Source organism: Ischnura elegans, chromosome 12 (genome assembly GCF_921293095.1).
Source record: "Ischnura elegans chromosome 12, ioIscEleg1.1, whole genome shotgun sequence".
NCBI classification, from domain to species: domain Eukaryota; kingdom Metazoa; phylum Arthropoda; class Insecta; order Odonata; family Coenagrionidae; genus Ischnura; species Ischnura elegans.
The window spans coordinates 55648909-55674849 of NC_060257.1; the positions used below are offsets into that span (position 1 = coordinate 55648909).

Sequence of the window (25941 nt, forward strand, 5' to 3'; positions counted from 1 at the left end):
GAAACTCGCATGGCTTATGGTAAAGCCCTCAGAATTTTACGTGTAATAAGGCACCAATGAGGGCTATTTAACGAAATTTATATTCGTGACAGGTGTATAGCCTGGGGAGGGCGAGGGGTGGTTTAGGTGCTTAAATCCTCTGCTCCCGTATTTTTTTCCTTTCTGGCGACAACCCACCATGCCACCTGCGTAGATGTTATCAATGCAATTCAGCCATTTCGGTAACAACTAATGATGAGTATAACATTAAGAATTAAATTCACGAAATTTAAAGAGTATTTAAAGAAGCCTATGATTTTGCGTGATAAAGATCAATGAATTTTCAGCATAGACAAGCTGCATGTCACTGACATGACAGTCCAAGTTGCTGTAATTACTACAAAGCAATCCGTACTCGCCTTTACAGATGTAGTACATACATGAATTCTCAAAAACTGAAGTTTTGAGTACAAAATACTCGTGGTTCCTACAACTGGATGAAGCTAGGAATTAAAAATTAGTGGAATCAGCAAGGGTATTGTATTACATAGAGGAGGCCCCATTCAATTCGATTCAATTCAATTTCTGTTGCCTCTTCGGTCGCTTTTTAATCGGGTTTCAAAAATGTTCTAAGGGGGGCGATGAGCGGATATTCGTCGGGATTGGGTACAGCTAGGAACGGGGAATACAAGGAATCCTGAGTGCAGAGTCTGTCCAAGAAGTAAGTTAGATGATCTCGCGCCGTTAAATCCAAGGTCATCGTTTTTTTTTACAAAAAAGGCATTATCCGCTCGACAAGGAGTTTGTGCCACATGTTCAAACGGAAAATGGTCACTTTTACTTGCAAGTCCTAAAAAGACTCCCAAGCAGAGTGAAATGAGTCGGATAGGAGATCGCCGACACTAGGCGTCTTCACCATGACAACGGGCCGTCGCACACCGTAAGGTACGTTTTCATAGACGCGTCAGAGGCGCACGCGCGCGACAATACGCGTCACGTATTCGCGTGAACCGTTCACATGCAAGCGAAAGCGAACCTGCGCGTAGGATGTGCTTGCGCGACATCTACGGCAAAGAAGAAATTATAAAAAAAGAAACGACACGACCGTGGTTGCAAACTAACTTTCAGATATATGAGTTGGAGTGTATTTCTGCGAAAATATTTGAAGGGAAGAAATGGATGCAGTACTGCCATTGAATCCTGTACAAATGGAATGGAGGTTTAATGCCTTATTGGGCCTTGTTTTACTAAGAAGACGGCGATATGCAAGAAAAAGGTGGTGGGTTCGCCCAATATTTGAGGAACGCAGAAGGCAGGGAGACTACCATCATCTCCTCCAAGAGATGAGGCTTAACGACCGCGAGTCATTTTTTAATTACTTAAGAATGTCCCCAGAAATGGTTTAGTTAGAACTATCGAATTCTGATGAAATTTATCAAAATTTTTGGTCGTCATATGGCTCATTGAAAAATTTAGTAACAATTATCAATCCAATTTGATAAATTATATCAAATAGGTTTGGTAATTGATACCGAAATGGCCACAGCAGTTCGATAAAAACTATCAAAATCAAAAGATAATAAAACATACGTAGCGTGCACATGTGAAATATTTTCAATCCAGAAAACACTCTCATGATTTAAAATCACAAAATTAATAGTTTAACGTAAGTTTATGCCAAAAATATACATAAAAAAGTAAAAAAAAATTACTCCTGCTAACAGCATCGAACGCGGGCCCTCCGCGTGGAAGCGTTGGGCGCTAACCACTGGACTAACTCGGTTGCCATAACGAATATCTACACAAACACACTAATATTTTATTAATGTTCATAATCAACCTTTGCGTTGAAATGTGAATAAGATGTGATTAAACTTTCCCTTTGTAAGCTTAAGAGTAATACTTGATGCACACAATTGCACTAAGTAGTTACTCCATATCCATATCTAGTGCATATGCGCAATAAAACTTTGTTTGTACGCTTTTTACATCGATCTAGAGGTGATTTTAACGTGCTGGGTGATATCCTTAGCATGGATTGCGTCTAGTATGACGACTTTAATCACGTCATTCAACATGATCGCGAATGATTATGCCTCAGGAATACCTCCAATTAAGGTTTTTATGTGTCGAAATACACAAACATCTCCTAACAGCTTTAATATCCATGATAATACGCTGTTCAATCATTGTCTTTGATGCACCGGCTTACGGATAACATTGCAATGTAAAGCAATAATAAACAGAAAAATGAACGTAAATAAAATTAAAACTTTATCGCCATCACAAATAATAAAAACAAAATCATTTCTACCTAATTACCCGGATTTCCGAAATGATAACTTCATCAACGAAACCTCGCTGGTCGGCCATGTTTGAGATTCTACGCGACCCACGCGTCGAAAGTTGAACATATTTCATCTCGGGAGACGCGAAGCTAGGCGAACGTACGCGATATCACGCGAAGAAATCCGGGCTTCTGATTGGCTGAAAATTTCGCTTTCGCGTCGGTTCGCCTGAAACGCGTTCATGAAAACGTACCTCGTATTGTTACGGAGTTTCCAGCGAAACGCTGTTTCGCCACAATACCCATGCCACCGTACAGACCTTACTTGGCACCTTCAGACTTCTTCTTGTTCCCGAAGATACAGAGGGTACTCCAGGGTGACGTTTTCGGGACTTCATAAGCCGTCAAGGAAGCGACGACGAGTTGCTTGAAGGAGGCCCCGCTGGCGCCGGTGTCCCGACTTGGAAGGGGCCTACTTCGACGAATTTTTATCGATTGTATCGATATCATCTATAAATATTTTTTCATGAACCTATAAAATTTATTTCTTGGACAGACCCCGTAGAATTGTATACACTTAGGCAGGGCTGGGCAGAATGCAGGCCGAGGAATATAAAATACCACTCCAAATGCATTTGAAATGCAAAATACAAAATTCCTTTGTCATGGGTATCTGATAAACAAATTACAAAATAGTATTATAAATACCGTTTAAAATTGAAAAAAGTACATTTTTGTGGAAGCTAAGATATTTCTAAAAAATATAACCTGTAAATATAACCTAAAAATTTAACCTTTTCACGTTAAGGATAGTTGCAAACATGAAGAAAATGATTCCAACGAAAAAAAAAGAAATCTCCGATGCATAATGTTACAGAAGTATTATCACAACTACTTCAGAGGTATTTTACAAATGTATTTTTTATTTTAGCACGGGTAAAATACCAAAAACCTATTTTTGAAATAAAAAATGCAGGATACATTCAAATACGTATTTTAAAATACTTGTATTTGAAATACTGCTCAGCCCTGCATTTAGGAATCGCGAATACAAAATAATCGCTACTCAGTTCTTGATACTATTATGTACTGGGATCAATTGTATTAGATATCGGAAATAAACCTCTCAGCCCACCTCCATCGAGAGCAGTGGCGCAGCGAGGGGGGAGGGTTTGGGGGATAAACCCCCCCCCCCCCCCCCCCAGAGCTCAGAGAATTTGTTGAGTTTACTCCATTTTACCTAATTGGATTGATACTATTACTAATAGAATAGTGTAAGGATTAATAAAATATCCCTCAGAAAGCCGTAAAACTCACTATTTTGAACCATATATCATTAAAAATCCGCAATTTATTAATCTCGCACCTACCGCTTATCCTGGTGGGTAAACTATACCCCAACGCACCCCGGTGTTATTGCACCTAAACCCCTCTCCAGCCTTAATTCCTAGCTGCGCCCCTGATCGAGAGGGAGTGATGCGTCCTCTTAAATAGGGACAGAGGGGGGTCATGGTGTGTTGGGGAGCCCCATTCGACCGAGCCCCATTCGACAGAGCCCCATTCTCTTTTTTTATTTCTCCGCGGAACAGGGGGCGTAGACCGCTCGCGCTCCTCTTATTTGGCGAACACAATGGCTTCCTTCTCTAATTTTCCCTCGCGCGCCTGCCCCGGGCGTCCTTCGACTTCTTCAATCTCTTATCTTATCTTCCCACGGAGCTCTATCCTTCACCCCTTAACCCACTCCAATCCCCTCGGGCGGCGTGAGAGAGAGAGGAGGATAGCTCCGAAAGTGAGAGGCCGATATCACGAAGCGTTCGCTAGCTTTCAGCGTTCACCTGAGTAAGAGCTAAGTTAGTTAAAAAGCGCCCGCCTAACTCCCGTAGCATGTTTTTATTGAACTGCGCTAGTTTCGTAGAATTAGTGGGTAACATTGGTTTACGCATTTTGCGTAACTGGTAATGCTTTTCAATTCAAACCATGGGTTACGGGATCAGTGTTGTCAGTAAATTTATTCCCAGTAAGCAATAAGATATTCGAGATAATATTTTCATTAGCACATTGCCTTCAAATCAAATGGAATTTTAAATGAACTAAAGTTCCCTATTGCTAAATCAATGTGAAAATATTTGAAAATTTCCGATCATCTTACCTATATGTGGTCTTGTTTATAATTTATACAAAAATTAATGATAAAATATCATGTTGATAAACAAGATTCATTTCGAGATATTAAAATAAAAATCTGGCAAAAAAAGAAATTCAATTAAAAAAAGTATTCAAAATTTTTTTTACGAAAAAAATATTTTCATCTACCCTGAAATGTAAGGGTAATTTAAGTGTTAAGTTAATATAAGATTGGTGACGATTGCGATAGAGATATAACATCTGTGTATTACTCTTAGGGAATGAATTCAGTGACTGAATATTAAATAGGACTGGAAATTCCGTCGGGCAATGGCCGACCGCGCGTTGCACCTTCTTGCAGACCTCTGACATTTCTGCAACCACATTGAAGCCTTAGTTTGGGGTAATTTTTGTTTGGGACCGCTCCGCTAAAATTTTTTGCGAGTGTATTGCCCCACTGTGAGACGACATAATTCTCTCATGGATCTCTCCCGAGACCCAGGAAGTGAGCGATCAGCCGAGTGTGGTGGCGAGAACAAAGGGATAAGCTCATTACGTACTCCGCCGCGACTGCGAAACTTGACTGCAGGCCGATCGTCGACGTTCTTGCGGAGACCATGAGACACAGCCGCTGAAATTTCTGCGGGGAGGAAAGAGGGAAATGGTTTTGCAAAAAGGTTCTTCTGGATACGAGATGCATTCAGAAAGTAAAAGTTTTTGAAAAATCGAGTTTTTGATCCCCATGCATCCATAAAAAGAAGAGGCGTAGAGGCAGTTAGAAACAATCTATAGAAATTTAGTTTTGACAATTTTTCCTAGGCTTTCAGATGCAGGGGCGCAGCTAATACTTTAATAGGCTAGGGGGTTTTAGGTGCAACTAATACCTTGGGGTGTGGGGGTATTGCATACTCACCAGGGAAAGAGGGAGTTGCGGGGGCCCTCCTACAGAAAATTTTAAGATTAATGGTTCAAAATGACTAGTTTTACCACTTAATCAGAGAAATTTGATTAATCCTAACACTATTCTATAAGTAATACTAATCCATTAAGTAAAATGGATGAAACTTAAACATTTCTATGAGCTCTAGCTCCCCCAAAACCCCCCCCTCGCTGCGCCACTGTTCAAATGAATTTAGAGGGTTTTAACGTTTTTTTGTTTATGTTTGTGTTCAATTTATACTGTTTTTGATTTGAGTTTTACGTTGAATTTGATGTTTATTTGTAATAAAGAGGGATGAAAGGTTGCCTAGTAGTTGTGGGAGGAGAGGAGGATTGTTTTAAGAGAAGCTATGAAGAAGGAAGGAGACGAGGAAATAAAATTGTACATTTAAAGAAATAAAAATATTTTGAAAGGAAAAATTGTCTGATGTTACAGCGTCAACCAATAACTTTTGTAATATCTTGCATCGTTCACTCAAAAATATTTGTATAAATCTGTCAGTCGGTGCTTGGGAGTTGGTTTTTGTATATGATCGAGCGACAACATCTCTGTATAGCCTGTTGGATTCATTTTCAAATTAATATGGTAACTCAAGATGTAAAACGTTGATAATTCCAAATTCCGTCGGGTTCAGAAAGTTTACGGGATTTTTAAAAATATTTATTTATTCGTCTACATTAATGTTCTCGCCTTCAAAATAGTCCCTTTTAGATATTCATTAGATAAAATGTTCATTAACATTCTTTTCACCTTTTCCACGTTTTCATCGGTTTTTGATGTTTTGGGACGTACAAATTACGTCCAAGACTCTTCTAATTACACTTCATCGACTGACATCCACTATAAAATATACCTTTCGTGCTAATTTGTCTGAGCATTGAATTCGAAAATTCTCATTTTTACTCTAGCTTTAATTTCAAGTACATACATCTTAATTGCCCTAGATCATATTTTTATGGTGTACCATCCCTTCATTATATGTAGTGCATATACTTTAAACTATTGAGATACCTAAATAATCATAGTTATTTCTGCTGTAGTAATTTTTACCTCGGAAATAACGATAAAAACTTAAGATTAATTTGCACTGAATGTCGTTTGTAGCGTAAAAATTAATTTTTACTGTCGTTCCGTAAGGTTATCGTCTTCTAGCGTACCGCTGTTGCGGGCGTTGCCCTTTTGAATGTGTGACTATTTTGAATTTTTATGGAGGGCCACCGGCCAAGAGCGATTTTCGCCTTTCTTGCCCCAAATTTTCACCTCGTAACGTCCTGCCAAATCCCAAATTCCTGCATACCCACGTTTTCTCCCTACTGTGAGACCTTTGCAAGTATGTCAATATTGCGTACCCTATGCCAACTTCACTCCCATTTTTGAAGTGCTCAAGCCATTGGATCTTCACCTTTCATCTTTCATTTCATGACCTATGGATTTGACGATAAACATTATTTTTGTCCACTAGTCGTTCTTTGACCTGAGTTTGTTCGTTTTCCCTCAGAACTCAATTTTTGACCCCATATTTGGTAGCTATCTCTAATCATCATCAGTCAACAATCCTAAGATTGGTTTGACGCAGCTCTCCATTCCTCTCTCCTACCTTCTAGCCTTTTCATAGCTACGTATTTCTTCTCTTTTACATCCTTTATAACCTGTCCTATGTAACTCATTCGGGGCCGTCCCTTGCCCTTCTTCCCTTCCACTTGTCCTTCGACGATTGGTTTCGTCTGGTCATCATGCATCCCAATGTGACCAACTAAGTTGTCCAGTCTTCTTCTTAAGATTTTAGGTCTTTTCTTCCACTATTCTCATCACCTTCTCATTACTGAGTCGATCGGTCAATCCATTTCATCTTCATCATTCTTCGGTAGTAACTTTTACATTTCGAATGCTTCCACTCTTGACTTCTCTGCTGCTGCCAATGTCTATGTTTTAAATTATTTTCTGGACTTCTCTTTAGTTTTTAAGTGGTTTGGTGGCCTAGTAAGTGGAGGACTGCGCTACTAATAGTCTTATCATAACGAAAATATATCATGTAGTCGCAAAGTTTTGCACAGTGGTAGAGCCTCGTGAGCAACCCACTTAAAACCCTAAATGCCCCTGAGGTTACCGTACTCAGGGGTACAGTGGAACCTCGTTTATTCGGAATTCAATTATCCGGCTCTCCAATTTATCCGGATGAATGTTCTGGACCAATATTCCACTTAAAGTACGTTATAAGATTACACTTCTCAGTGTCAAAATATGCAACAGCCGTAGAATTAATATTTACAATTACAGTGAAATTTGAAGTATGTTCAATAAATGCCTGAACTTTTGGTAAAAAAGCAATTGCGCGATCGAGGAACGGTTTAACTCAGCAAATTGAAATTAAAACAAAGGAAGTCAGACAATTTATTTCTACACAAAAACGAAATACATTTCTTCTTTTTATTTTAGTTATTGTGTAGTGAGTTGTGCTTATAAGCAGCCATATATGGCTGATATCGTGATAAAGAAATGGTTTTGTTTTTCTTCTACAGTGCTGTTCTTGTATAAATATTCCTATTTCTTCCGGTTCATCCGGATTTGCATAAAATACTCTTGTTAACCGTGATCTCTAGCAAAACGATGCAAACATTTTAATTAAACCAGATAAATATTCCTCAAGAATGGAACGCATATTTTTTCTGTAGGATTTTAAGTTTACGAATTACAAAGAATATGAAATTTTCAATTGAAAATCATAATTCAATCGGATTCACACAACCTTTTAATGTAAAATTATCATAGAACTAACAGAGAAATTCAGCATTTATTGGAAAAACATAAACCGTAAGAGGTGATATTATTTGGCGCGTATATGTGGGATTCCGATTCGAATCCTGGCAAACAGTTTCTTCACTATGGAATTTCTTAATTTTTTAAAACTTGTTGGTTGTTTCGTTAAGCATTTATTATTGGTCGGCGTTAAGCATTTATTATTGGTTATTGGTCGGCGCTGTATTCCTACAGTTAGTCTTCATGAACATCTTATTATTCAAAGTGAAGATTAAATTTCGGAACTTTGTTGACCGAAGTGTCTCAAGTTTCATTCCAGATAAAGACTTGAGAGGAAAAAGTCTGGTTGCGGTGTCATTTCGAAAACAATCCAGAACATCCGAGAAAAACCTCTGTGGCCCAGGAAAAATATCAAGTCCATCTGCTCTGAATCGTGGAATTCCCACGCCCGTAGTCTAAACTCGCATTTCGAAACCTAATTCGGTTTTTTTACACTTATGAAAACTATTTTGGAAAGAATTCATTTTTTAGCAGTTGATGTAAATATCACCGTAATTTTTGGGATTTGTTGTTTATTTTTTGAGCTAGATACCACACAAAATGACATTGTTTTCATTTTTGGCCTGTGCTATCAGGTATCTACTTTCGCAGTTGCTGTCTTGGTTGAATTATTGTCATTACATTTTTAAGTACAGACTCGCTTTGCTCGCTGTCAGTCAGTATTTTTCACTAAATAAAATTGTTTTTAACACTATCTTAACAAGAAAACTACACACACTGGCAAGGTCAAACCGTTACCAACGAGTCATTAGGCGCTATTACAGTAAATATGGTGATTATAGTCAATAGTGTATTTCCATGGCGAGGCTATGTGTCCGCACCTGGGCACATACCCTCATTCTTTCCTCGCCTCAGATTGCATCTCCAAAGCGTGACCTTCCCTCATCAATCTAAATGTAAAATTCCGGGGCTCGTCTTCCCCCGTCACTTCACTCGATGTTATCCCATTAACCCCGCCCAATCCTTTTCCCCCTCTGTCCTTTGGCGGCCCTCCTCAACTACCTCCCTCCTCAGCTCCTCGCCCACCTTCCCCCACGACCTGCAGCTTTCCCTCGGCGCTTCCAGCCTTCCAGTCGTTGCCGAGACTTCGGGCGCGTAACACACGAAGTTATTCGATATCTTTGCCGTGAAATCCTTTCGGGAACCATCGGGAATTCCGTAGCAGCTGTCGTGTAATTCGGAGACTTCAACGCCCGTTCGACGGAGTCGTTAAAACCCGGAGACTTCAACGCCTGTTTATCGCTCCTGCTGGTCCAGCAAAAGGAGTTTGCTCCTCATCTCGTCCCAGCCGGAGCTACCCTACCGATCTGCCGCAGCAGTGAAAGGCATCTGTACCTGGTCGGCACCGCCCGCGACGCTTACATCTTTTTCCCCGGCCGGAAGACGCCCGTTTGGGGCGAACGTGATCTAGTATAAGAGGTAGGAATATGTCTTGTCGTGCATCAGGGAATCATTGGTCGGTCTTTTTCACGATCTATCGATTTTCCTGAAGTGATTTTCCTCCCCTCAATTGTTCGACTGCTGCAAATTGTTTTACCTGGTGTCCGTTGGAGACGAGCACTAGAGTTTCGCAACGGTTCAAGTGGAGATTTCAACGATCGTAGGAAAAATGTGAGAAGTAAACAGTGCACTGATTTTTAGGCATTACTGTGATTTCATCTCGAGGGGCCTGGAACAAACGTAACACTGTAGTCCCACATTAATGAGTACTAGTATGAGCGAAACCAGGCATCTATTTTGTGGGAGGAACTTCAAAATACTGTTAGTGTGCAATTTATTCACTCCTAACCATTTCCACGCTGATGTGGATCTAGGGAGTTTCCAGGGTGGTACACTGGGTCACAGTGTTTATTATAACCTACGTTTCTACAGTAATCGACTATCATCTTCATGGAAGAGGTGACACACCAAAGACACAGCTCTGAAGACGAAGTTCCATCATGTTTTAAAATCGGCCTCAGTAAACTTTGCGAACCGATGTACCACTCAAGAAGGTCTTAACTCACTCGGCAGTTTTTACTCCCTTGAGCCATATGAGCGATCGGAACTTAAACTCAGCAAAAAAATTATCTCTAGGCTTTGGGAAAATTCCTCTCACCCCCATTAATCTGCCCCTGGTATTTGCATGCCAATGGTATCACCATGGTAGATAAAACTTCCTGATAGTTATTTAGGCAGTGGCGAATTTTTTTTGGGGGGGGGGGGTCACATGGGTCATGATCCCCTGAAATTTTATAAAATTTTAAAAATTTTTGTAAGTTTAATAGTTTTTGTATTCTTGTAAAGGAGTAAAGCGAGTGTGCATGCAAATTCATGGCTACAAGTGACAAACGTGATAGAATAAAAATTAAATTTTAGGCTCAAAAATGCGCAAAATATGTGTATTTTAAAAATTTACACGGAGAACGCTCCTCTCTCCCGGGGGGTTATTCCATACTCGCCGGACCCAGGTCTAGACCTCCCCAAATTTGATGCTGTATCCCTGGCTGTAGGAAATAGTTAGAGGGATCGTTTCTTCTTCAAGGTTTTTTTTACTGATTCGCAGTGCGTTTGTTCCTCCTCGTATCTTCATGTTCCAGGAAACTTTTTCAATGCCTTTACAATTCGCTCCACGTTTAAATTTTGAAACGTGATTTCTTTTTCCAGTGAAGGCTTTGCATTTGATATGATATTTTTAGAATTCGGACATAAATTCCCAGTTTATTATGCTGTTTGCCAATGACTGCAGGTCACGTTGACGCCCTCATATTTTATTTTGGCGTCCCTTCTTTGTAAGTTTTATTTTTATCGTGGATATAATTTCATGCACGACTTCTCTTTGCCGAATTTTCATCGCATTACGAATCGTTTTCCGAGTAACTACATTCATATACACAGAAATGCTATCTTTATTAAGAAGTTTTAACCGCTACATAGAGTGAGTATTTTATGCTGCATTAATGTGGTTCAAGAATGTCATGACCCCTACTATTGTCTCCACTTTGAATGCAGAGTGCCCTTGAGGAAAATGTTACTTGTCATGGAAGAGAAATATCTCAGCGCTCAATGACACGTGGCTCATCAGAATATATGGGATGGACTAAATGAATTGCAGGAGAGGCTTTTACTCGGAATGAAATTCAAATTTCAGTATCTTACTCATGATATTAGTTTAGCCTATATTTATTTGGAATTACTGCCAGGACTTTGTCAGGGAAAAGCTTTAAATTCATTATGGAATCAGTAGTGAGAAAGTACTATATCACTAAATTCATTTTTTAATACTTTTAAATGCTGCAGCAAGACCACAGGCAATAGGAAAAATTACATTTACTCAAAGATTTTTTTCCGAAAAATAGTAACATATCATTCTGCTTTGAAAAATATCATCTTTTGTATGAGTCGCTAGGGCATGTATTCATGCTGTTCATTTTGTCTACGTAGCTTCAACGACTCAGTTCATCTGCTTTATCCGGTAATCTTCTTGTAGAAAAAAACGATGACACCATTTGTATTTAACAGAAAATTTGTTGTAATGATTAAAAAATCGATTGAGGTTATAATTTTGAATTATATATCAGATCTTTACACTGAAAATGAGTTGAGACGGAATATTTGTCATATTTGCCATGTCAACGTGTAATGCGTCAGTTTTTTATTGCAATTTGTGACAGAAACGTTTGATTTTGCCGGGTAGGAATAGCATGCTTACCTATGCCTGACATTGGCGTTGCGTAATGAGGTTTAAGGTCCTCGCCCATTTGATACACCGGTAACCAATCTCTTTGCCCGTTGTCATTGGGGTATGTGTTACTTCATGTGGATCAAGGACGCGTCGCTTTTTTATTTTCATGCCGCATCGGTCGTCATCAAAGAGGCAGAGAAATGGTCCCGCCCAGATTAATTGCGGCCACCTTTCGCTTTGTCTCTCTTAACGTCGTCAAACGATCGTGAAGTCACCTTTATCTAGCGACATGTATTGTTTTCCACAAATAAAAATGCCTTTTAAGTTTAATAAAACATTATATTTGTCCTTGGTAATGAGTTCTTTCCATGAATGAGGTACCAATTCTTTATTTTTTGAATTGTCATCATCACTGATCAACAATCCAAAGATTGTTATGACCAAGCTCTCCACTCAATTGCCCTATCATCTAATTAATTTACACTTACGTATTTATTCTCTTTCCCGTCCGTCTTTACATGTTCCAAATATTTTATTCACGGTATTCCTTTTCCATTCTTGTCATCTACTTGTCCATGGACGATTGTCTTCATCAGGTCATGTTGTCTCAAGATATGAGTTTCTTTTTTTCCTTTAATGTTGTTCCTTTTGTTGTTTGAATAATTTTATGATTTCTGATGCCATGCGATGAAAAGAACCAGTTTTGCTAAAGAGCTGCATTTAAATTAAAAAATAATAATTTAAAGCATGGGTAGGTTCCACTATTTTGTCGTTTCCAATTCGGTTCCTAGCATCGGTTCTTAGTACCTGGTCTAGGTTTTGGCTCTTAATCAAGTGATTCACTTTTGTTGCTTAAATATCAAAAAGCTATAAAATACTTTCGTTCGGTTATTGTGAGAAAGACCTAAAATAATAGTTCATGTTAATGTATACGTGATTTTCTCAATTGGAGAACTCTTTTTGAAGTACGTGTTGTAAATTACCATCAAGAAGAGTTTCCAAACTCCGCGTCGCTGCCGTAATGATAAATATGAATTTCACAGAGAGATTAGCAATAATACGTGATGTTAACCGATAATTGTATTCGTGACGGGGTGATGCGGCAAGTGTATAACTTTTCAGTGATATTACTCGCAAGTTCAAGTACCTTATTGCAATTTTCGGGAATGAATGAATCGCTCTGCTTTCATCTCCGCGCTGTGGATATTTAAAAACATTGATATTAATGCGCCTTAAGTGGCAACATGAATGAAGCTTCTTCGGCACTGACAGGGGACTCCTCTTTCTAGTCCCCTTGGTTATAACACTCGACATTGTTTGGGTGGCTGTATTTCATGTCCAAATATTTTAATTATCCACCTTGAAATCTTGAAAGGACCTTCCTCATACGGCGCGTAATAAAAAGACGTTGAGGAATTCTAAATTCAGCGCAATAAAGATGTTGTACACTGTGTAGCCAAATAATGGGTATCTTACAAGTATCACGTGGGGAATTTTCTAGGCGCTAACCGTGAAAATTGTGTGGAATGATATTATAGGGTTGCGATTCGGATAACATATATTCACATGGCTAAAAGAAGCCTTTAATCTGTTTCTCTAGGCTCTAATGACGTGTTTTGGTGTTTGTATAGTTATCCTTCTGCAGCAAATTTAATGAAAGATGCCGAAATTCATGCAAAAACTCGTTGAAAGATTTAATTGCCGTCGATAGGAATTTGGGGCGATCATATTTGCCCTTAATTGATGACCTTGTATACGGTAAATTTGATCTCGTCTCAATTTGAAATCTCTCAATATGAGTCCCGTAGCAATTAAAGAATCACTAAATTACTTTTTATATGGTATACTACCATCTTAATCTCTCCGTATTAGAGGCGAGTGAATATAACGGGTATTTGCTTAACCTTTTACGGGCTAAGAATAGAAATACTGTGCCAATGATTATAGTAAGGAGACTGTTAACAGCTTACTTAATATTTTAAGCCGATTTTACTTTTTGACTGTAAATTGCCGAAGCAGATTCATTGGTATAGAAGGCCTCCGTAATCTAATGTCGACGCTTTTACGTAACTAGGTAATTTTTCTTGGCTACACATAAGGGTTATAGTCACTATTTGTTACATATTCGATGATGAAGTAATGTATTTTTATCGCATCTCAATGTAAGTTATAGTTAATTGTAGTAAAATTCTGTTCTCTCGATATCAGCGAGCCATAATGGCTATTTGGAGTTTTTGCGCGGAGCTATGTAGGACTTTACCGCGGTGGAATGAAACAGAAAAAAATCGGCTCGTAATTTGTGCATAAATAGCTTCTGATGATGATGTCTTAAGTTGAAGTGCGAATATTACTCGTTCATATTAATAATAACAAAATTAATTTTATCACCATTATTTTTATGCGTACAATCAGATATGAGTGGGTTATTTTCTCATCGTCGACTTATATTATTTTCATTGCTCCTTCATTCATTCATTTGTACTCTTCCTAGATTTTGGGTAACTATACCATGGGTCGTATTATAACGAGCTAGCTTTGCATGTATTATCAGCAAAAAAACGTTTTTGTAGCTATTTAGTAAATGGAACCCGAAGGTTCTCACCTTGTCCAAACATAATTAATATTTATACAAAAATTAAATTTGGGTCATAAATATCAGTCTTTTCATTAAAATTATTTTCCAGGGTTCATTTTTGGGAACTTGGTGGCCTAGTAGGTATAACCAAAAGAAGTATCGTGGGTTTAAATATTAGGTGAAGTCTTTTGACATCCCCAAACCGAAATTCTCGGGGTTTAAATGACCCAGGGAAAGGATTTGGCACCCTACCCTGAATTTGCGAATTCCGAACGCCTTGACTTAGTTCAAGATGAGCTCTACCCTCACTCATCCAAACCAATCCACGGGTTGAAGAACTGAGTGAGTTTTCATTTCCCTACTCCCTTGTCAGACGCGCTCGCTTTCCAGACTCATGCCAAGCACACAGGACAGTGAGATACGGTCAGGCCAGAAACTCGGGGAGTACAAAGTACAGGAAAATAATATCATGCAAGTAAAACTACTAATTAGTAGAAAAATAACTAACAGTTATGCTTAATGGGTGAATGATTATTTTCTCTGTGGATTTTTCGCGCAATTTGTGCATTGCGGGTGACTCCGTAAATATATCACCGTAGCTAGTCCCGGTATTCTTAAAACGAAAAGTTAGTTTAGTAAGTGATTCATGCATGCGTCATAACATACCAAGAAATGCATGCAGTTAGCTAGTTTTGACACTTGTAACAAGTTATTAACTATGCATGAAGAGCCTATTTTATCTAGTCTGAGTCAAGATATCCTAGAGCTGAACTATCGCAGGTGTCCATTACCGTGCACGAAAAAAACGACGTCTTAAATACATCGGTTCTGCAGTCTATTTCCCTAATCTAATCCTTGTGAATGTTTTACTATAATATTTAGGCCCTCTCAAAGTATCTAGACTCTAGTAAGACTATATATTTTCAGGTGTGACTTGTGCGTAATTACCCGTGTTTTTTTCCTGGGGTATTTGTTTATTTTTAGAGAAAATCATGGCAAAATTCAGCCCTACTTGGAATAGAGGCGGTCAGAAAATTGAGGCTATGTTAGATATACGGTGATGTCTACAACGCAGTTTTCTGAAAAAGGACGTGTCACATCCTTCTTAAGGGTGTTCTATACCTCCGCGAAAAACGGCTCTGCAGACTTCAGGTTGCTCGCCATTTGCTCGCTTATTATACACTCTGGAGAGAACTTGTTTTGGATATGGTTTAAGCTAAGATTATTGTTATTGGCAAGTTAAAAAAAATTATTTGAAAAGCATTTATTAATTAGTTATTTGCGCTGAAAAACACAATAAAACGCCTGTTTTCTCGATGTAATTCTACCACGTAGAAAATGCGATTTGAATTTTTTTTTCGGGAAATGAGAACATTCATCCTTCTTCTTGGAAATAAGATACGTTTCATCAATTTAATATTTGTAATAACGACACTATAGCTCAATTTCCCGAGCGTGTTTTCTCAACGTCAAGCGCTTACGATCTTTTCTTCCATGGCGCTGCTGTATGATCCCCCACTCTCGGTGAAAGAGCTTCTCACCCCACAGCAGTCTCTCTCACTACCTCCCCTCCATCGTCTCTTGTGTCCCCTACATCTGTTTTTTTTTCCTCTATGCTTTCCTCGACCTAAGAAGCCCGTCTGACCCGTGGTCGGGCCCCAGCAGGCCAACAGTTTTTTTCGTTATTATCCGAAGCCCTGTGTTCTTGTGTTGCGAGCGGCATGTTTGAAACGGGGCTAGCGCGAGTTTTCAAGTTTTCTGTTCTTATGCATGGAAAGTGAAAGGAAATCAAAGAGGAAGCATATCTTTTGTGGGAAGGTGGAAAAGAAGTACTAGGAATAATGGTGAATGTATAAATCCTTTTTAAGTGTGCTACATTATTAACAGTTAGTATATCTTTAGACACGTATTTTCATCCACGTAAAATCTGTAAAAACGTGATGCAGCTAAGAAATAGACTATCAAATTATTTTAACCATTTTAGTCATTACAAACCTGCAATAATAGATGTTATTTACACTACAGAAGGAGAAACTGCTTTAAAGTAAGTACCTACCTCTCGATAATTTATTGGCTGTGACTATAATATATTAATTTTTTGTAACCAAGCATTGAAAATAAGATGAATACAGAGAATATACTGCACATTATCAATTAGATTCTAGGTTGCACCATTGCCTTTTAAGTTCTTGCTGACGCTAACCAAGAATAAATATTTCACCGAGTAGGTAATATAACGTGCATATCTTCATTTCGTGTCTAAATATTTTCAAAAGTAACCGTTATGTCATCAAAACACGATATGAAAGTATCACGTTGGTTTATTTGTCTCGTATTTCCGACATATATGTTTCTCGATAACTTGCAATCGAGGGAGAAAACTTCGAAAAGTTATTTTCTTATAAAAATATTCTTATTTATTAAAATTACTATTATTAATCATTACATGAGTCACCCAAAAGAAAGAATTTGAACTTGAACCACCGTATCACTAAGCAGGGGTTGATGTTTGGTCGATGTAATACAGCGACGACGTCTAGATGACCGAATTTAATCTTTAACTAGGTATCTATCTAACTATTTGCGTAAATATGCTTGTTGTATGCAAAAATTAGATACACGAGATCCAATGAACCTGCAAACCAGTTTTACAAGTATAAGACAAGAATTTTACTTGTGTAGCAGGAGTGACGAGAAAACAAACAATACACACGGATAAAACTCGAATGTGGGGTATTTATTTCGCTCGAGTGAAGTTATGCAAACTAACTTCGCGTTATATCTCTCACCAACAACCTGTTTCACGTGCTGCTTACACTCTTCTGAGCGATTGATTCTCTCAATGAATTGTTCTCACTACAGGTCGTAATGAACCGAAACTCTGATGATGAATGCAACTTTTCTCAGAAGTGGGCGGCAACTTCCGCGATTTTTCAATGCTAATTTTTGTGAGAATGACTGAACGAGGTAGTTAGTTATTTTTACCTATCCATCGACCGAGTTATTAACTAAAATTAAGATTTCGTGCCAGAGTAAACGACCACATTGCGATATAAATATGCGACACTTCATGTAAAATACTAGTGCGCAGGATCAGGTAGACTCATTATATTTAACTGTTGAAATTATTAGGCATAATAAGACGTCTAGAAGTTTATGACAACTAAATGTAATTTCATTAAAAGTTCTTCAGTTTAGAATGATACTAATATCACCGCAGAGCGGTTGTAGTCATTGGGAAGAAACTAAAATTTCTCAGGAGCATTACCCGATCAATTTTTCTCTACCCCTCGAGTACACTGTATGACCCTTCCGGGATGGAACCCTGGATTGAAGTTAGGTCTTGTACTTAATATGTCTCCCATTTTTTTAATTTCGAAGGGAATTTTAGGTCTTATACTACACTATCATTTAATATGAATGAGAATACATATATACCAAGACTGTTATTTGCCACGAAAAAAACATTTCGCTTATGTTAGCCGCGATTCAAACCCAGATTGCCGGTCCGTTACATTACCAAGTTATTTTTTCTAGGCGAATCTTAGACACAAGTAAAAAGAGTCATTGAAGAGTCAGTGAATTTCATATTCAAGGAAAAAGGTTGCTTCGTGGTATAAGTGGTAGCATATTTAACCGGCCATCGGGGATATCCGGGTTCGAATCCCAGGTTAGTCAAATGATTTTTTCATGTCGATTATCATACTTATTTAACTATGCACTAGTGTATTTAACTATGCACTCGTGCGCGTGACTGCGTACAAATTTGCTTGTTCAATGTAGTACTTTGTATGAGTGAGAGCACAAAACCTTTTGCATGTGACGCTGGAATATCCTCTTTTACGAATAACTCTAACCATTACACGGTAGATAATTTTTAGTTGCCGTTCCATGCTTAACAACTTTATTTGGTAGAATGATTAATGATTTTCAAAACGCTCTACATAAAAACATATACTTAATTCAACTTACAAATAAAATCCGAAGATTCAAACGTGATGGAGCGGAATTTTTCCATATTGAAAGAAACACTTGCAATTTTCCACGATTATAAGAAAAGTTAATGTGACCTAGATTTCAATGTTATAACAACATCTTCAACGTACAAATTGTGTGTAATTCATTCAATGTATCTTCTTGGGACTAAGCTATGTCTGATTACGAACTAATGGATTCGACTTTGCCAACATTTGGCCCGCTTTAATTTCGTAGGGGATAAATTATTTCTAATGCCTTTACTAATTTACTTTGAAAAACTGCGAGAAATATTCCTCCTTCCGTTAATTATGTAAAAGATAAGGATCATACGATCGATATTCATGGAAAAAGGTTCCGCGCTAAATAAAAGGATAATTATGGTAAAGCTTGAGACTAAGCCGGTAGATACCGTAGTGGTACATGTTAACATACCTACGACGGACTACTAGGATGAAGAAGTTAAAGACGTCTATGAAGATATCACAGCAGTAATCAAACAGGTAAGAGGTGAAGAAAACCTTATAATTTTAGGTGATTGTAAGGAGAAGGCTTTGGGTGTCAATATTAACGGAGAGAAAATAGTATGCTACGATTCGCTGACGACATAGCAGTCATAGCCGAGACAGAGAAGAATTTTAAGAAGACTTTGACAAATATATAAAGGAATATGGCCAGATATCAGTTGAAAATCAACAAAAGGAAGACTAAGATATTAGTATGGAGCAAAAGAGAGGAGGCTAGGACAAACATTAAGCTAAGAAATCAAAAGTTAGAAGAGGTGAAAGCGTTTTCTTACCAGGGAAGCCGAATTACCAACGATGGAAGAAGCAAGAAAGAAATAGTAGAATAGCGCTGGCGAAGAGGGCTTACTACAAAAAGATGAATCTTCTTACATCTGAGAATACAAGCATAGAAGTAAGGAAACAATTCATCATATGCTACATATGGAGTATGATTCTCTAAGGAAGTGAGGCTTAGACGTTGATAGCAGCAGAGAAGTCAAAGAGTGGAAGCATTCGAAATGTGTTGCTACCGAAGAATGATGAATATAAAATTGATCGAACGTGTAAATAATGAATGAGTGCAAAAAAAGTGGGATAAAAAATAAGACTTCTAAAAACCTTAAGCAGAAGACGGGACAACTTACTTGTCCACATTATGAGACCTGATAGCCTGATGAAAACATTCATAGAAGGACAAGTGAAAGGGAAGAATGGCAAGGGACGCTCCCGAATGAGTTACATTGGACAGGTTATAAAGGATGCAAAAGGGAAGACATATGTCGCTATAAAGAGGCTAGCGGGTAGGAGAGACGAATGGAGAGCTGCGTCAAATCAATCTTAGGATTGTTGACTAATAATTATGATCTCAAACCTATAATCCCTCGGTACCTAGAAGAGCAGAAATATTGAGAAGCACACTAGTCCAACAACTTTTACTATTGCCCAAATGTAGCAGTATGAATTTTGTCAACACATTGGCATTAATATCTACTATTGGAATAAGAGAGAGATTCTTCTGTAGGACAATATTGGATGTAATTTTTTTATTTTAAACTACATTTTGATAGCATTAAAATTAAAATTCTCTCTCATTTCACAGGCCCGTAATGTCGGCTTTCGAACTCAGAAGGTCTTGTTTATTGAAGTGAGGAACAGATACTGCTGTATTTGTGCGAGAAGTAGCGATACAAAATCGGAGGTGAAAGAGCAATGCTACAAAAATTGGAGCAAATCCTCGACAGCAATGGAAGCTGACATATTAGTCGAAGGGTTCGAAACAGGTATAAAGATGCGCGAATTAAAATATCATTGGATAATTGGTACGATAATATAAGGCACGGAATAATTCAGTGTTATTGTTCTGGAAGATACTATAATACTATCATTTCATTCGTAGGTGATGGCGACAGCAGCGTTACGAAGAAATTGATTGAAGTACCACCCTACGGTATCAACTGCCCAGTACTGGGCAGTTGATACCGTAGTAGAGTGCATAAATCATTTATTGTGCAACTACTGCAACAGGTGGAGGGAAATCGCAAAGAAATTAAACATAATACGGGAAGGGTATCAGTCGCTTTGCGTCGGAAAAGGGAGACAATATCCCATGGAAAGGGACACATTTTCGTTCTTCGGCCGATACTGTAACACTGGACGGAAAAAATAATTTTTTCTCGAGCCCTGGTACCAATCCTGCTGATTCTTATATAAAATGACCACCTGAATCCGAATATGACATCCGTTTTCCTCCATCACCCACAATTTTTTGGGGGAAGGTCCCCCTATAATTTTCATCAATTTTGCAATAATTTGGAGGAATGAAAAGGATTATTTTAGAATTTATATTTCTTATTTGGCTTTTGAGAGTATAAAAGTTCTAAAACATGATAATTAATGGTAAGGATGTATATTTAGGGGGATTAGTTTCCGTTAATGACTAAAAAAAAAACACTTTAAAAATCATCTTTTTTAATCCAATGAAAATATAAAATCTCAGTTTTATATTCTGCATGGAACCAAAAAGTATTACATTTCTTTTTTTTTAGCTGCGAAATCAAGAGAATTGCCGTCCAATCCTTAGCAGGAGAGGCACTGCGAGGGCCAGAGTAGTAAAGTGAATCTTCCGAGCTATTGCTACATATTTTAATTATTGTTGCTATGCTATACAGCAAAATATTTTTATTAATACTGCTGTTTCTTGCTGTTATGTATTATTATATTTCGGGGAGGATGATGTGAAATAGAAGCTGGAAATGTTTTAAAATACGTGAAAATTTGCGAAAAATAGCAAAATTGGTCATTTTAATGCGTTATTACACAATTTACGGATACTAATTTCCCTCAAATCTACATCTTTACCATTAATATTATTTTTTCAGAATTTTGCACCCCTCAAAACCCCTAGGAAAAATTTAAATGCTAAAATAATCCTTTTAATTTCTCCAAATGACCGAAAAGTGGTAAAAATTGGAGGGGGGGAGTTCCCCCAAAAATGGTGGGTGATGGAGAAAAACAGAGTTCATATTCGGATTTAGGAGGTCATTTTACATGTGCATTCGAAGGAATTATAATTTGAGCAAAGCTGATCATTTGAATCCACACCCCCTTCATAGTTTTGTAAAATGATATAATGTCAGAAAGCATTTTGTTACCACTTGAGGCAGTAATACTTGCGTCATGGATAATGGCAGAAGTAAGTACTATACGGATTTTATTGAAACGTAGGTATTACAATGCGGAAATATCGGGAGTAAAGCCAAAAAGGGAAGGATGTAAGACAAGGGCATACCCAGGTTCATAACTAGGGGGGGGGGGGGGGGGGCAAGCCATAGTCTAGAAGAGGGCGCAAGCCAAGTTGTGACATTTTAGCATGGAAAAGGTGAATGAAACAAATATTTTAAGAAAATTATAGCAGCACATTATTAGATTATGATATCATTTCCTAGAAAAAATATTTTTATTTTACTTACATATCTTATACCTACTAATGCATATCATTTTTCGTGAGTTTAAAGAAAATTTGTTGAATACTTTCGTTTCAAATCAGTACTGATTTTGATGAAAGACTTTTGCGATTTTTGCCTCTTGAGGGGGGGCAGCTGCCCCCCCTGCCCCTCGCCTATGATGTAAGGTTCTATTTTTTCTTGGGGGAAATTCAGGAGGAACGTCTGCTTTGTTCTTACTCATCGTCCTTACTGTAGCCAATCTGTTTTTGATAAAGTTCTACTGTTAAAGGCATGCTGGTACACCAATTGTTACTGGTAATATTTCTTCCTCTGCATTCAATGTGCTCTGCTAAGCGTTTGGCAATTTCATGAGGTGAATTGGATTCTTTGAAAGGGCATCTGGCTACGTGCCCATATAAATTTCAATTTTTAGGTAAATTTTCCTAGCATCCACCACAGCAATGACTTCAATACCATATATCTTTTGCTTTTGGATAGATACTGCGTTACAGGACATCGGCCTCGAAATGGTATAAGTTGGTCAAGGATCGTGATGTACTCTGATGGTGTATTTGTAAATTCAATTTTTTTTGGATATTTTATTAATGAACTCAGTAACTGCGGCTTACTAGTCAATTTTCTTACTTTGTAGTCTAGTGCTAAGGTTATAAAATCTAATGCACCGTAGAAAAAAAATCCGATAGCCCAGTGTACGGGAAAAAATTTGATAGACTTCTTTGCTCCAAATCTCCCTAATATCAACACGGGAAATTTTATACGCACCTGAGAGAAAAACGGGGACTAATAAGAGCTAGTTAATCATCTTCACTCAACTGCCTAGTATCACGATCTCTTGCATAATTTCCAGAAACAGAATTAAAGTAGAGATTTGTGATTTTCACAATTATAACTAATAATTCTGCGCAAAAAGAGGCGAAATGCTGATGATTCATCACACACACTTTTTGCACATGGGTGTATTCCAGGAAGATGAGTCATCGGCGATTTCATCAAGCCAAATGCGAGCGAATGAATTTTAATCGTCTTCACGATGGATCGGAAGCGAGAATAAATTGTAACACTTTCGGTCGCATCGGGTCAAAACTTCGGTTGCAGCAAAACTAGGGAACACTTTGAATATTAAACGTTACTTAGAGTTAGAATTACAAGAAATTAGAGACCAGAAAAACTCTAGTTCGAACGGCATCATTTTATTAAAAAAACATCGAAGAAAAAGTCAATGTGACCCGATGCGATCTATTCAGGGTTTTTGGCCTTATTAAAGCTGTATGTGATGTCTGATGCAATATGCAATTTATGATGTTCCTACCATATAAATCAATAAATATTAAAGATGATAGAAAATCAATTTTCGTTCATTCATTATTTGTCATTTGTCTCATTAGTGTTCTCCCTGCAGCGCTATGATTACTGAATAAACATGTTTCGGAAAGTAACTGTATTGAATACACGTTTTCAAATGGACGTGGGTGATTACTATTTCATTCATACTGAGGAATAACGTAAAAATGTAAAGTTGTACTTAAAAAAAAGTTTCACGAAGTACGCGCATTTCGGTTAGCGTAATTGACTTTTACGATTTTTTGAATAGCACTTAACAATTTTGTGATATGAACGTTGACCAGCTCTCCCCTTCCAGGAGAGTCGGATAAGGAGAGAACAATGCAAGTAATCGCCTTTCTTCATAGAAGCCGGCCGCACTTCCCAGCCTCGTCGAGAGCGTGCGTATTTGGATTCTTCCAAGAAAAGGCAACCGAGTGGCTGAAGTGGGACTAATGCCGCCAGAGAGCAAAAATCAACCTCCGAATCCTGACTATTCTCAATATCGCCCCTCCGCAGTGAAACTTGATACAGCGTCGGGTGTTTTTTTCGGTCGGAGCGAAGCTCGACCCCTCCTCCTTTCCTTTTTTTTCCTTCAATCAGCGACTCCTCCCCTCCACCCAAGGAGGCTTCCCATTCCACTGGCCGTAGCGGCCGACTTCGCAACTAAAATTCGGCGACGGTTGAATTTGGATTTTTGAATTAGGATAGAACACCCTTAAGTCATGCCGATTTAAAAAAATAAAGCCAGCAGTCCGTGTTGGGTGACAGATTTAAACGTAATTGGATCGTTGCTTGGCGCCTGCTGCGGAGATAATTAATTTTTTGTTGAATTCCTTATTTATTTTCCTTTGCTCGGCAATTGGTCCAAGCTAAAAAAAATGCTTGGTGCATCCCTCGTGAGATTTAAATATTACCATGGTAAAAAATGGGCACTACACCCGCCAGTTTATCATCAAATGAATGTGGTAATCAAAATAAAAAATGTTGAATGACAATGGCTCTAAGTTGATCAAAAATTACGAACTAAATTCAAAACCGCTTTAAAATGAAGATATCACTGCCATTTTTGCGAATTACCCCTCGTGACTTCTTCCGATTTTATGACCTTAACGTCGCGCTTGAGGGAAAGTGATTATCGTGAGATGATGGAATCGTTGCGGTTGCGGATATGAAGTTTCCAAGGCCACACGTTTGAATACTTTTCTGAGAGGATCCAAGAATTTGTAAGGACACTGTATCAAGTGATTTGAATCCTTACTTGGGAACTACGATGTGAAACAGGTTAACATTCAATCCAGACGCTAACAATAATCTGTGGTATAATTTTATTCCTTATGAACAGTTTGATGTGCACATAAAATGTGTTAAAGTTCCAGGAACTTAGAAACTGAGGTATTGGTGTAATATAGTGTTTATTTCAGTTAATTTTTCTTTGCTTAGTTCGACGCTAGTTGTTGTTTCTAGATGTTAAGCGATAATGATAATCAATGCGTTATTTTATGCTGCGTTGACTGGGAATTTTTCCCGTCAGTTTTTGATCCCTCTCAGATCTGACGTGGGCATCTAGAAATATATCAATACGGCATAGTTGTTGACATTTGTTGATTGTCTGTTTAGTTACTATACAGGGACGCCGACTTACAAAAAATATTGGGGGGCCCAAACCGGGGATCTTTCCCCGGGAAATTTTGTAAGTAGTGAGTTTTAAGTTTTTAAGCATTTTAGAAGAGTCATATGATCAACATTAGAGCACTGAGAACTCTAATCTCGATATAAGGACACTCCGGGGAAAATCGACAAGCCTGACACTTTTTTCCTCACACCCATAACGAATTATTGTGGGGGCTCGGGCCACCTCAAGTCCCATTGAGTCGGCGCCACTGTTACTATATCATTAATTTTCACGAGGTACCAATGGAATGTGAGTTTACGAACGTGGATAGCAGTTATTAATGATAATCAGACACCATCTCTAGCCTGATTATCGACATTCGGAAATAAATTGTTCGCAACCCGGAATTTGCATAAAAATGACTAAATGTGATGACTTAAGACCTGGTACTTTGACTTTCACCATTATATACGCTGTATCCTGATGGAACGTGGCAGATACTATTCCGTGTATGATAATTTTTAAGCTGGTGGAAGATTACTCAAATGTTAATGGTGGCGGATACTTAGTTTTAAACAAAACAGGTGGCTTCAAATCAGAAGTGGAGTACAATTACTTTCCGGAATCGAATAAATCTGATCATGGTACTTTTAATAATAAGTACTGAGAAGCGATTACTTTGCACTCGCGATTCTGAGCTGTATCTTCTTCCGCTGATCATTCCTTATATTAGGGATTCTTAGTTGTATTCACAGGCAGTGATGGCTAGGACTTTGTACTCGGTACTTAAAATTTTAAGTATCTAGGTACATATTTAAATGCGAGTACTTAACCATATGTAGTGATTGCAAATGCATGGATACGTCTATAGTTTATAATTATTTGAGATTGATTAATAATTCACCTTTTTCGACCCATAAATTATTTATTTCTGCACTAAAAATTCTCTATGCGTCGGCTCTTCAAAAATAACAGTGTCCTTATGAGGCTTGCGATTTGGAATATTTATCCTCGGACTAGTAGGTTTCATTCAAAATTTTGGCGTTATCAGCAAGATACTCATCTCGTCTACTTTTGAAGCGAAAATATTAATGCAATTTAATCTCCAGTGAATTACATATTTACTGCACCTAAAATACCAAGAGGAAAAACGAGCTGCGAGAGTGCCCTTCA

At 38.0% G+C, this 25941-nt stretch overlaps 1 protein-coding gene across 2 annotated transcripts in view; it reads left to right on the forward strand.

Annotated features, from left to right (window-relative positions):
* Positions 1-9232: 9232 nt before the first annotated feature.
* LOC124168860 (mucin-5AC) overlaps positions 9233-25941 on the forward strand; it is a 184061-nt gene continuing 167352 nt past the window's right edge. For both annotated transcript variants that reach the window (XM_046547218.1, XM_046547219.1), the window contains exon 1: positions 9233-9566. The gene's annotated coding sequence lies outside the window, so the exon portion shown is untranslated. The remainder of the gene's footprint in view (positions 9567-25941) is intronic.